The sequence below is a fragment of the Pteropus vampyrus genome, unplaced genomic scaffold (genome assembly GCF_000151845.1).
Source record: "Pteropus vampyrus isolate Shadow unplaced genomic scaffold, Pvam_2.0 Scaffold410, whole genome shotgun sequence".
In the NCBI taxonomy this organism is placed as follows: Eukaryota; Metazoa; Chordata; class Mammalia; order Chiroptera; family Pteropodidae; genus Pteropus; species Pteropus vampyrus.
In genome coordinates this window covers 1,257,330-1,269,535 of record NW_011889191.1, presented here as the reverse complement: position 1 = coordinate 1,269,535, position 12,206 = coordinate 1,257,330, and positions in this window count along the sequence as shown.

Genomic DNA, 12,206 nt, shown 5'->3' with positions numbered 1-12,206 from the left:
CTTGGCCTACAGCGGGGCCCCTCTGAGGAATCACTGACCTGCATGCCTAGTGACAGGCTTTAGTCTGAGTCAGAGCACCACACAGGGCTACATTCAAAGATGACATCCAAAGGGCAGACTGGGCAGACACCAGAGCCCTGCTACAGCAAATCCTGCTCCATAGAGTTAGCCCCTGCACAACAACTAGTTGCAGCCAGTCCTCAAAACCAGTCAACCTGAGGGCCAATCCCTCCCATTGACACGAAAACAGGCAACCAAAGCTCAACTACAACAGGAGGGCACACACAACTGATACAAGGGACACACCTGGAGCACCCAGCTCAGGTGACAGGGAGACTGTGCCATTGGGCCCAAGGGCACTTACTATACAAGGCCACTCTACTAAGACTGGGAGACATAGCAGCTCTACTTAACACATAGAAACAAACACAGGAAGTCAGCCAAAATGGAGAGATAAAGAAACATGTCCCAAGTGAAAGAAAAGAACAAAATTCCAGAAAAATAATTCACCAAAATGGAGACGAGCAATCTACCAGATGCAGAGTTCAAAACACTGGTTATGCAGATGTTCAATAAGCTCAGGGGAAGAGTAGATGAACTCAGTGAGAACTTTAACAAAGAGAGAGAAAACATACAAACAGAGATAGAAAATATAAAAAGAACCAGCCAGAAATAAAGAATACAATAACTGAAACAAAGAATACATTAGAGGGAATCAATGGTAGATTACATAAAACAGAGAATCGAATCAGCAATTTAGAAGATAAAGTAGCAGAGAACACACAATCAGAACAGCAACAAGAAAAAAGAATCCAAAATAATCAGGACAGTTTAAGGGCTTCTGGGACAACATTAAGTGTACCAATATTCACATCACAGGGATACCAGAAGGAGAAGAAAGAGAGAAACAAATTGAAAATCTATTTTTAGAAATAATGACAAAAAACTTCACTAACCTGGTGAAGAAAATAGACATATAAGCCCAGGAAGCTCAGAGAGTTCCAAACAAGATGAGCTCAAAGAGGCCCACACCAAGACCCATCATAATTGAAATGACAAAGTTTGGAGACAAAGAGATAATTTAAAAGCAGCAAGAGAAAAGCAATTGGTTACTTACAAGGGAGCTCATATAAGACTGTCAGCTGATTTCTCAGCAGTAACTTTGTAGACCAGAATGGATTGGCAGGAAATATTCAAAGTGATGAAAAACAAGGATTACTCTACCCAGCAAAACCATCATTTAGAATCAAAGGACAGATAAGGAGCTTCCCAAACGAGAAAAAGCTAAAGGAATTTATCACCGTCAAGATGGTATTACAGGAAATTTTGAAGGGACTTCTTGAGAAGAAGAAAAAATAAAAAAGATCAAACATATGAAATATAAAATGGCATAACTGATATCTTTCAACAATTACTTTGAATGTAAATGGATTAGGTATTTCAATCAAAAGATAGGGTGGCTGAATGGATAAGAAAACAAGATCCTTACATATGGTTGCTACAAGAGCTCCCTTCATATTGAAAGACATACAGGCTGAAAGTAAAGGAATGAAATAAGATAGTTCATTAAAATAGAAACAAACAAAAAAGCTGGGGTAGCAATACTTATACAAGACCAAAATAGACTTTAAAACAAAGACAGTAATAATAGATACATAAAGACACAAATATCCCACTTCCGGGTATTTATCTGAAGAAATCCAAAGCACTGTTTTGAAGGGACATGTACATCCATATGTTGGATTACAGCATTATTTACAATAGCGAAGATATGGAGGCAACCCAGGTGTCCACCAATGGATGAATGGATAAAGAAGAGGTGGTACATATATACAATGGAATAGTATCAGTTATAAAAAGGAATGAAATCTTGCCATCTGTAACAACATGGATGGACCTTGAGGGTATTACGTTGAGTGGGGTAAGTGAGACAGAGAAAGACAAATGCCATAGGGTTTCATTTACATGTGAAATCTAAGGAACAAAATAAACAAAACAGAAAAAAACTCATAGATATAAAGAACATTTTGCTGGTTACCAAATGAGAGGGAGGTTAGGGGGTTGGGTGTAAAAAGAGAAGGACTTAAGAAGTAAAATTGGTAGTTACAAAATAGTTATGGGAATGTAAAGCACAACATAATGAATATAGTCAATAATATTATAATAACTATGTATGGTTTTAGATAGATACTAGATTGGTGTAATCATTTTGTAAGTTATATAAAGGTCTAATCACTATGTAGTATGTCTGAAAGTAATATAATATCGTATGCTAACTGTAATTAAAAAATAAAAAATATATATTAAAAGAAATAGTGAAAAAAATTTAAAATAAATCTATTCTATATAATCAAAAATTTGAAAAATTACTTTAGATTATTTTTCACCTTTGAATGAACCACAAAATAACAACAGAATAAAGCCTTCCAGCCATATATATCTCTATATAGATAAATTATATATATAATTTTTATTTCCCTATACCGCATGATGGAGCAAAGGGTTGAAATTATGGTGATGAATGTTACCATGCAAAGTTAGTGCGCCGAACACATTTATTCCTATCTTTCATTCAAATGCCTTGCATATATTAGTAAGGGTCACTCAGAAGCACATACATTAGTAAAAAAAAAAAAAAAAGGAAAGCTATGTTGTCTTATGTTACAAACAGCCCCTATTACTGAGTAAATAAATAACATTTAAAGTTGCTTGCCTTTCTTCATGTAGTCAATATTCTGCAGGTATTTTAAGGGAATGTTTCTAAGTGAATAACATTTAAAGTTGCTTGCCTTTCTTCATGTAGTCAATATTCTGCAGGTATTTTAAGGGAATGTTTCTAAGTGAAAATATGGTGATGCATTATATTAGTCTATGAAAACATATCCAGTGTTTGCTTTTTTAAATTAGTAGAATATTTAAAGCTACCCCTAAATATTAATGAAATGCTTTGTTACTTAAAAATGAAAAGGAATATAATTATGAATTACACCCTTATCTTTGTTTTGTCTCTTATGAAATATTTACACCTGCTTCCTTTGTGCAATCAAATAAACAGAAAATCTTGAGTTTGTAAAACCACAGACTATATAAAAAGTAAATTTAAGTTTAAATCATATTCAGTTGTTTGTCATTAACAATTACATATAAATATACAATCATCATGTTTTTGTTGCGAAAGTATGATTTTAAAAAAGCATTATTTGCCAGCTTCAAATGTATATTTATAAATGAGGTACTAAATCAAAAAGGATTAAAAGTAATATACATCATTATAAATATTCTATAATACTCTGCTCCACATCTAGAATTTGATGAGTATATTTTAGTCGATTAGTTATATGACTTATTCAATGAATTTTATTTTTTTTAAATAGGTTCATAATTTTTATTATTCTTTTAAAAGTTAAAACTAAATGCTACACCCCTTTCTACCCTGTTAGCTGAATGTGTATTTCAGACTCATTATCCCATGCTTTAGAAGAAAAAAATATGGTACCTGAGGTTTGAAGAACTCTACCCATTTAAACTGTTTTAAAATTACTTGGCTTGAGCTATAAAATGTTATTGATTCTTTGAACAATAGTATTACACTCAAGGGAAGAATAAATGTGATCATTCAAGGCTCTGTAAATATAACAGAAAAATCAGTTCATGATAAAATAATAACAACAAAATTATTACATTAGTAAAAATTATTAGGCAATCTTAAAATTTGAGTTCATATTACCAGGTAAACAGATGACTGATTAAAATTTACATATTTCCCTAATTATGAAGTAATAAAAATAATCTTTTATAATTCCTCCAAAACATTTTAAACTATTACTATTACATTTAGATCTTTAATCCACACAGAATTAATTATGTTTGGTTAGAGATGGGGATTCTCAAAATTTTTCTCCAATTTGATAACCAAAGTTCTGAATACTGTTTAATTAACAACCCATCCTTCTTCACTGGTAACCTTATATCAGGTTTCCAATCAGCACATTGATCTATTTCAAGTTTCTGTTCAGTTTCATCGGTCTATTTATCTTTCCTAGAACAATGCACACTACCTTTACTGTTTATAGCTTTATAGTATTTATACTCTATAATAAATATTTGAATATGGTAAAATGGTCTCCTTATATATTATATCTTCAAAATTGGCTTGGCTATTTTCTCCTTTGGTATTTTCATATATTGTATAATCATATTGTCAAGTTCATGGAAGTAAAACAAACAAACCAACCAACCCTGTCTAAATATAGATTGGAATTTTGTCTTATTTCCCTGGCACAGATATCCAGTTTTTATGGGCAAGGAAGGGTGAGACTTAGTTGTTAATCATTCATTCATTTCTTTTAATCATAAAGATTAGTCATATTTTTAATTTCTTCTTGAATCACCATTGGCTAGTTATATTACTCTAGGAAACTGAATATTTTGTTTTAAGTTTTGAAATTTAATGACTTGAAATTGTTTATAATGTCATCTTTTAAAAAAAATAAAAACTGCTTCTGGGATTGTGACACTACTCTTTTTACTGTTAATATTTTTCTTTAATGGATTCTCCCTCTCGATTTTTCACACTCAGTCCTGCCAAGGGGTGTCTGTTTTATTAAACTTTTCAAAAAGTGAGTGTTTGGTTTTGCAGATTCTCTCTATTTTATCTTTTTTTCTATGTAATTAATTTCTCCTCTTATTGTTATTATTTCATTTTTTAAACTTACCTTGAATTTATTCTGTTGTCTTTTTCTAACTCCTTTAAGTTGGAAACTTAGATTACAGTCTTCAAACTTTATAATATAATATAAATTAGGTAGTTAGGGTGTTAAAATTATTTTAAGTAATGCTTTACCTGCATCGCCTACATTTTAGAATATAATTTTTCACCGCTTTTCAGTCTTAAATATTTTCTAATGTCCATTATTATTTCTAGTTAAAACCAAAAATTATTTTGATGTCTTTTAGTATAATTTTCAAAATGATTTTTAAATTAGTATTTTTAATGATTTCTAAATTAAATATATTTCAACAGAAAAGATTATCTGTTTAACAATTCTTTGATTTCTTAAATGCTTGCTTAATGGTATAAAATTGCTTAATTCTTTTAAATATCCCATATATATTTGTGAAAAATGTATAATCTCTGACTGTTAAATGTAGAGATCCATGTGTATCCATTACATCAGTCTTGCTAATTGTGTTGTTCAAATCTTCCATTCTGTTACAAGTGTTCTTTTCTATTTCTCCATCAAATATTATGAATGAGTTAAAAATGTTCTATTATGAATGTTAATTTGTTAATTTCTCTTTACGATTCTGTCTGATATTAAAAGTCTACATGAAAATATTTACATATATTTAGGAGAAAAACCTACATTTCCTTAAATGAGTCCAATCTAGTGGGAGCAATTTTTAGCATTTATATAATGCTTTATATTGACAAAGTATCCTCACTTTCTTTCATTTACCCCACCCCCAATCTTTTAAACTAAATATAATTGATATCATATTATAGATGACGAAATTGAAAATCAGAAAAGGAATATAACTCGCTCAGAATAACAAAGACAGTAAGGGGAAGAGCCAGGATCTGGATACACTGTGATGTCTTGATATCCTGATTATTTATTCTACAATCAACTTCCTATATAATACAGTATTCCCAGATGGAGTAGGTTGTCTCCCTTGTTGAGACCAGGAACATAAGTATACCAGTTATTTCTTAGTGCTTTTCAAACATATCCTTAAAATACAAGTGTCTGCTGATTCTAAGCCCTGAGTGGATGGAATTGCACATGCAAATGCTTACTGATGCCAGGGCATTCTTTGACTGTTGCTCCCCTACCTTTAGCAGCAATTTAAGAACAAGGACTTCTAATCCCATTTCAAATTTTCACTGCATCAAGGTCAGCCTTTCTCTTTTACCAAAGTCGTAAATGTATTCTGCAGTTTTTAAACCAAATAATAACCATCCCATACAGACTGGGCCTGACTTCAACATTATTGCTTTTTTTTTTTTTAGGTTCATAACTGTCTTAAATTACTGTTCCCTCCAGCATCAGCAATGCTGTAAAGTTTTCAGGGACAAGCCTTTACTGCCTACCACCACTTCTTGCTTTATTGTCAGTGGCAATTTCATTTGATTTCATTCCTGTGTCACTGTCACTCCAGTTTCTATCTTCAGATCTATGTGGTGTCCCAAAGTTCAGAGTTAATGTAAAAATCTTTGCTTTAATAGAAAAATAATGTTCTTTGACTTTTTCTCTAACATTAATAGAGAGCCAGCCAAGGCCAGCCCAAAAATTCAGCAAAAATAAAATTCTCTTCAAATGCCAAGGGTCTCTTCACTGTCTTTGTGTGAGTTATAGCAAAGCAAAGATTATCATTTACCTGCAACAAATAAGAAAACAGAAGACTTCGAGAAATAAGTGGACTAGTTTTTCAGAGGCCTGGCTTCAGTTTCCTGTTTTATCACTCATTAGATGGACCTATGACTTCAGGTAAAGCTCTTAATCTCTCTAAGGTTCTCACTCACTGCTCCTCCCCCCGCACCCGTAAAAAAAAAAAAAAAATGAAATACAACTATTGCCATTTATTTTCCACTCAAGGATGCTTTAAGTTTGAGCCCAATGGGGTGGGTTGCGGGGAACACCATGGTACATGTGTTACCGCCGACAATAGATGTGATCTCGTATTGAACCAAGATGAACAAAATGCTCTCCGGGGAAGAGAAAGGTTCACCTGTGTGAGGTAAATGAATTCCTCTGTGGCTGTAGGGAATGGTGAAATTGCTAGATGGTATACTGATGTCCTAAAGAGTTTATTATCTTCAGCCTGTTTGTGGATAACTTGCCCAACTCAATATAGAACCCAGTCAATAATAATGTCTTTTTGAATTTACACAGAAAAATTGGATAATATGTGTAGTACTTTCTTTCTATTCTGGTATCAGTAAGTATCTTGTGTCAGAGGTGGAGAGAGAATGGTTCTTAAAGCCAGCATCTACCCCTACCCTGCTCCTCTCCACAGCCAAGGTTTGTGGGGCAATGATAACTGAGATGGCACCTAAAATTAAAAATAAAGGGTGAGGAGGAGGAAAACAGAAAGCAGAAAACAAAAATGTTGGTAGCAGAATTTTTCAGGTATCTGTTCCTTGCTTTCTCTCTCTGTAGGGTGAACATGCTAGAAAGAAGGAAATCTAAAAACAAACAAACAAACAAAAAACCTCTGAGAATAGTAAGGGATTTACAAAATTATAGTTATTTCCGAGCAACTGATAGAATTTCTGGTAATAAATCATAGATGGGATAAATCATATAAATTCTGGTTTTTACACTGTGATACTTGAGTCACTGAGGTAGCTGAATGAATCAATCTATATTAGAAGAGGGTCTTTCCTGGAAAATCCAGCTGTATGACTCCTTTATCTCTGACCTATATTTGAGAATAAAAACTTATCGCTCCCAACTTCTATCTCTTCTTTCATACAGCAAATATATTAAACAAATAATTACATTGTACTGATAATCAGCCAGGCACTTTTTCAAGCACTTGGAAAATTATAAGTTAGTCATTGGTAGAATGATTTCTACTAAGACTTACCTGAGTCTTCAAAATTGTTCTTTTTTTTATTTAACCGATAAGCAAATAGCTTTTCCTTTTCAGCTCCATAATTTCCACAGCAAAATTGAAATTCTAAAACAAAGTATCGTGATACTTCTTTCTTTAATCTTATAGATTTTATTTTGTTGTTTGTTCTCAATGTATGTTAAAATTGTAGGTTTTTTCCTCATTCTTATCATATTCGTTTCAGAAGTATGCCATTCCCAGATGATACAGAAATTTATACTGCTAGAAGTCTTTACCTTAAACAGATTTAAGTGTACTTTTATTATTTTATGGTGGTAACTTCAAAATATATAGTGAAATAGAAAAAAGAAGCTACTGAACATTTGGGATAGTTATTTTTCTATCAGTAAAATTCTTTGCAGTAAAGGTAAACAAGTGTAAATAGTGATTCGGATTAATTAGTCAAGTGAATTTTGGCTACGAGTAACACAAAACTTCAACCAAAGTTATTTAAATCACAGAAAATAAATTACATCACAGAACAAAATTTTGGGAGTAGGCAGTTCTGGACTTAATTCAGCAACTCAACAATGCCAAGTACTTCTACAATTCTCTAGGTTTTTGCTTATGATCACTAAATGGCTACATTGGCTCTAAGTATCACATTCTTATACAGCAATATTCAAAGGAACACAAACTTTCATTAGGTGTTCCTTTTTAAAGACAAGAAGAACTTTCTAAGGTGCTCCCAGGAGACTTCCTCTTGTATTTCACTGGTTGAGTATCATCACATTTCCATGTCTTTTGCTAACATTGGAATGAAATTATCATAATTGGCTTTCACATTCAGCCCCCTAGGTTTGGAAAGTGACCCATGAAGTACTTGGGAACCCAATGCTTGAGTAAAATTAGGATTCTATTAGGAAGAAGTAGAATGGGAGCTGTTCACAAAAGGTGTAGACGTGATTGATGAAAAGCAGAACTCCGAGGCTAGAAACAGTGGGAGCTGATACCATGCCTCAGGTTTGAAGCAGCAAAGGCAGGAAGGAAGGCTGTGAAGCATGGACCACCTGGCAGGAGCCATGGCTTTCCATAGAGGGAGCAGCCAGTCCACTGCAATTTTTCAGGGAGGAGCCAGGGAAATAAATACCTCAACCTAACTCTCCTCCCTCTTTCTGGTCTCCTCTAGTGAGAGAACCCAACCTGGAGCCAGAGAGCATGAGAACACAATGACTCATCCATGTGTCATCCTCCTGGGACACAGGGCTGTAGAGTTTGAGGAAAACAGAGTGTTGCTCAGGAGAGACAGAAGATACCCATCACAGCTATGATTACTTGAGCTCTTATCCTGCACTAAGCAGTATGATAAGTGATTAACATGCATAAAATAGGGATTTAGCATGATGACATTAACATACTCTTTAGCACATACCCAAGAAATAGATAGCAGCATTGTTTGTAAAGATTCTCTGAAGGAAAATTATGTGGAAAGTACCCAAGGCTGAGTGGAGAAAACTTGAGGAGACTGAAGTCAAATATTGTGAAGGCAATCCCCTAAGCCTGGGAAGGGGATGGGGGTTTTAGCTGACTTTGCAAAAAGTGAAAATCCATAACTCAGTTTCAGCTCTCTCAGAAAATACAGAACTTTGGAGAATGGTTGTGTGCTGTATCTAGGAACACTAAGGGTCCAGACTTAGCAAAGACCCTCACACCAAGCTTGACACAGAAATAACAGAGCCTCTCATATTTGAATGGGCCAAGTGGACTTGGATGTTGAATGTCTAAATAGCAACTGCAATGGGTTGAAGAGTTAAGATTTTTCTTCTTTCCAGCCACAAATAGGACTCCTATATTCTTAAGTAACATTTATCTGCGGCTGGAGGCAGAAAAGAATGAATATGAATAATGACTGTGTCATCATCCTGGTGAATGGCTTATAAAATTTAACATTTCTTTAGAAATATGAGTTATATTTAATTTTTATTTAAAAAATAAGATGACATTGCTGATACCCAAGTGTGATAGAGTAAAATCAATATCCTCAATACTTTGGATCATCTGCTTTATCACAAAACTTTGTGAAGAAGAATAACTCTGTCTCTTTTATTGATAATGAAAGTAGGTTTAAAGAGTTCAACCAACTTCAGAGAAGGGAAATGCTGTGGTTGCCTCCTCTCATGACCTCATCATAAGTACAATTAAACTACAGAACATCTATCAATGAGAATTGCTGAAAGTCTAGCTGAATAGAAGTCTAAGAACATACAAAAGAAGCCACATCCAAAATGGTAGAAGAGCCAGAGACACTGAACAGGCTGGTACCACACCCAATCGAGAGGAACATCTCGGCTGCAAAGGTGTCCCCTTGTAGAGCGAGGGGGTCTCAGCCCATATCAGGCTTCTCAGCCTAGGGTTCTAGTGCTGGGGAGAGAAGTTCCCACAACATCTGGCTGTGAAAACCAGTGGAGATTGTGGCTGAGTGAGATGGAGGGTGGCTGGAGTCCCAGGCATTCCTCTTAAGGGTCAATGCATGTACGTACTCACTGATGGACTCACATGCTCTGAGCTCCATGGCTGTGGCAGCAGCTCAAAGGTGCCAAAAATGTAAAGGGAGAAACTGAATTATCTGGCTCTAGGGCAAGGGCTGGAGAGGCTGTTTTCTCTCAGACAGAAGTGCCAGCAGAGACCATTATTTCTTTGTTGAGCCCTCTCCACACCCAGTGTGCAGACACAGGCAGCACCATATCAGAGTCTCCATCAACCTGGCTAACACATTTTGCCTCACCCCTTAAGACCGGGGTCCACCAGAATGGAGGGCCCACCTAAGGTGCTTTCAGTGGCTTTTCAATACAAATGGTCTGTTTTGACTCATGCTGTGGAATTTCCTAAAACTTCTCAAAAGTTCACAAACACCAAACAAGTAGCATCTGGCTTCCATGTTCCCTGTACCTCTTACTAAATAACCCCAAGCCCAGCACTAGCAGCAGCTGGCCTTGGTTTGCAGCTTATCCTCTCCCAGGTCCTCCAAGCCCGGCACAAGTGGCAACCATCTGCAGATCACTTTGTAGCTCATAAGTAACCCCAGGCAGGGCACAGACAGCAGCTGAACTTAGCCTGCACCATTTCATCTCCCAAGAGGCTCCAGAACCAACACATCTGGTGGCTAGCTGCAGCCCACAACAGAACATTATCCAACTACCTCCATAAATGACACACCCAAAGGGCAGACTTGGCAGGCAGAAGAGCCCTGCTAAAGTGAATCCTGATTCATAGGATCAGCCTCAACACAACAGATCCTCCACTATAGTCACAGCCAGATCTCAAATCAATCTTTCTGAGGGTTGATGTCTCCCAATAATATGCCAGCAGCAAACAAACTCACTACAACAGGAGGGCACACAGAACCCATACAAGGGACACACCTGGAGGACCCAGCTCAGGTGACCAAGGAAGCTGCACCACTGGGCCCAACAAGAAACCTACTACATAAGGACACTTTACCAAGACCAGGAGATATAGCAGCTCTACCCAAGGCATAGAAACAAAAACAAGAAGGCAGCCAAAATGGGGAGACAATAAAACACTTCCCAAATGAAAGATCAGAACAAAGCTCCAAAAAAAAAAAAAAAAAAAACTGAACAAATGGAGACAAGCAATCTACTAGATGTAGAGTTCAAAACACTGGTTATAAGGATACTCCATAATCTCTGTGAAAACTTTAACAAAGATAGAAAACATAAAAATGGAAACAAAACATTAAAAAGAACCAGTCAGAAATGAATAGTACAATAACTAAAATGAAGAATATCTTAGGAGGAATCAACAGTAGATTAGAGGAAGCAGAAGACTGAATCAGCAATTTAGAAGATAAGGTATCAGAAAAATACTTAATCAGAACAGGGAAAAGCAGAAAGAATCCAAAAGAATGAGGATAGTTTAAGGGGCCTCTGTGACAACATCATGTTTATTCACATCATAAGGGTACCATAAGGAGAAGAAAGCAAGAAATTGAAAACCTGGTTGAAGAAATAATAACTGAATACTTCCATAACCTGGTGAGGGAAGAAGACATACAAGCCCAGGAAGTACAGAGACTCCCAAATAAGATGAATCCAAAGAGGAGCACACCAAGACATCTCATAATTAAAATACCAGAGGTTAAAGACATAGAAAGAATCTTAAAAGCAGCAAGAGAAAAGCAGTTAGTTACCTACAAGGGAGCTCCCATAAGACTATCAGTTGATTTCTAAACACAAACCTTGCAGGTCAAAAGGAAATGGCACAAAATATTCAAAGTGGTGAAAAGCAAGGACCTACAACGAAGATTAGTTCACTCAGCAAGGCTATAATTTAGAATGGAAGGACAGATAAAGAGATTCCCAGAAAAGAAGAAGCTAAAGGAGTTCATCAATATCAAACCAGTATTATAAGAAATGTTAGAGGAACTTCTTTAAGAAGAAGAAGAAGATAAAAAATATGAAGACTAAAAAAGCAATAACTACATATCTATCGACAATTACTTTAAATGTAAATGGATTAAATGCTCCAGTCAAAAGAATAAGATGGCTGAATGGATAAGAAAACAAGACCCTTACATATGCTGCCTACAAGAGACACACTTCGGTTCAGATTGAAAGACACAAAGA